Genomic DNA, 2,034 nt, shown 5'->3' on the forward strand with positions numbered 1-2,034 from the left:
ATACAATTTCTGTGTTTCATCAACACTCTGAAGGTCCAAAGATTACTGAATGCCTCCAGATGTGCTTCGTAAACTACTATTGGTCTGCCAGGGAACGATCAAAGCGTAGACAATTCGAGACATTTCTCCCATGGAGAAAAGTCCGCAGGGTGAATATTGTATTCGATCACGACGCAGTTTCTGTGTTGGATCAACACTCTGAGGGTCAATTAAGTACAGAATGACTCCAAATGATTTTCGGAAACTCTACTGGTCTTCCAGGGAACGATCAAACCGTAAACAGTTAGAGACATTACTCCCAGGGAGAAACGTCCGCATGTTGCCTGTTGTATTCAACCCAGACGCAATTTTTGTGTTTCATCAACACTCTGAAGGTCCACAGATTACAAACTTATTCCTGATGTGCTTCGTAAATTACTATTGGTCTGCCAGGAAACGATCAAAGCGTAGACTATTTGAGACATTACTCCCATGGAGAAAAGTCCGCATGGTGCCTGTTGAATTCAATCCCGATGCAATTTCTTGTTTCATCAACACTCCGAAAGTCCACAGTTTATAGAATGCTTCCAGATGGGCTTCGGAAACCACTTCTGGTCTCCCAGGAATCGATCAAATCGTAGACAGTTTGAGACATTACTCCCATGGAGAAAAGTCCGCATGGTGCCTGTTGAATACAATCCCGATGGAATTTTTTGTTTCATCAAGACTCTGAAAGTCTACATATTACAGAATGCCTCCAGATGGGCTTCGGAAACTGCTACTGGTCTTCCAGGAATCGATCAAAGCGTAGACATTTTGAGACATTACTCACATGGAGAAAAGTCCGCATGGTGCCTGTTGTATTTAATCCCGATGCATTATCTGTGTTTCATCAACACTCTGAAGGTATACAGGTTACATAATGCATCCAGATGAGATTCGGAAACTACTATTGGTCAGCCATGGAACGATCAGAACATAGACATTTTTAGACTTTACTCCCATTGAGAAAAGTCCATATGGTGCCTGTTGTATTCCATCCCGATGCAATTTCTGTGTTTCATCAACACTCTGAGTGTCCAAAGATTACTGAATGCCTCTAGTTGTGCTTTGTAAACTACTACACGTCTTCCAGGGAACGATCAAAGCGTAGACAGTTAGAGACATTACTCCCATGGAGAAAAGTCCGCAGGGTGAATATTGTATTCGATCACGATGCAATTTCTGTGTTGGATCAACACTCTGAGGGTCAACTAAGTACAGAATGACTCCAAATGAGTTTCGGAAACTCTACTGGTCTTCCAGGGAACGATCAAACCGTAAACAGTTAGAGACATTACTCCCAGGGAGAAACGTCCGCATGTTGCCTGTTGTATTCAACCCAGACGCAATTTTTTGTTTCATCAACACTCTGAAGGTCCACAGATTACAAACTTATACCAGATGTGCTTCGTAAACTACTATTGGTCTGTCAGGAAACGATCAAAGCGTAGACTGTTTGAGACACTACACCCATGGAGAAAGGTCCGCATGGTGACTGTTGAATTCTATCCCGAAGCAATTTCTTGTTTCATCAACACACTGAAGGTCCACATATTACAGAATGCCTCCAGATGGGCTACGGAAACTACTACTGGTCTCCCAGGAATCAACAAAGGGTAGAAATTTTTGAGACATTACTCACATGGAGAGAAGTTCGCATTGTGTCTGTTGTATTCAATCTCGATGCAATTTCTGTGTTTCATCAACACTCTGAAGATCCACAGATTACAAATTGCCTCCAGATGTGCTTCGTAAACTACTATTGGTCTGCCAGGGAACGATCAAAGTGTAGACAGTTTGAGACATTACTCCCATGAAGATAAGCCGCATGGTGCCTGTTGTATTCAATCCCAATGCAATTTCTATGTTTCATCAACACTCTGAAGGTCCACAGATTACAAACAGATTCCAGATATGCTTGGGAAACTACTATTGTTCTACCAGGAAACGATCAAAGCGTACACAGTTTGAGACATTACTGCCATGAAGAAAAGTCCGCATGGTGCCTGTTGT

Source organism: Schistocerca gregaria, unplaced genomic scaffold, assembly GCF_023897955.1.
Source record: "Schistocerca gregaria isolate iqSchGreg1 unplaced genomic scaffold, iqSchGreg1.2 ptg000290l, whole genome shotgun sequence".
NCBI classification, from domain to species: domain Eukaryota; kingdom Metazoa; phylum Arthropoda; class Insecta; order Orthoptera; family Acrididae; genus Schistocerca; species Schistocerca gregaria.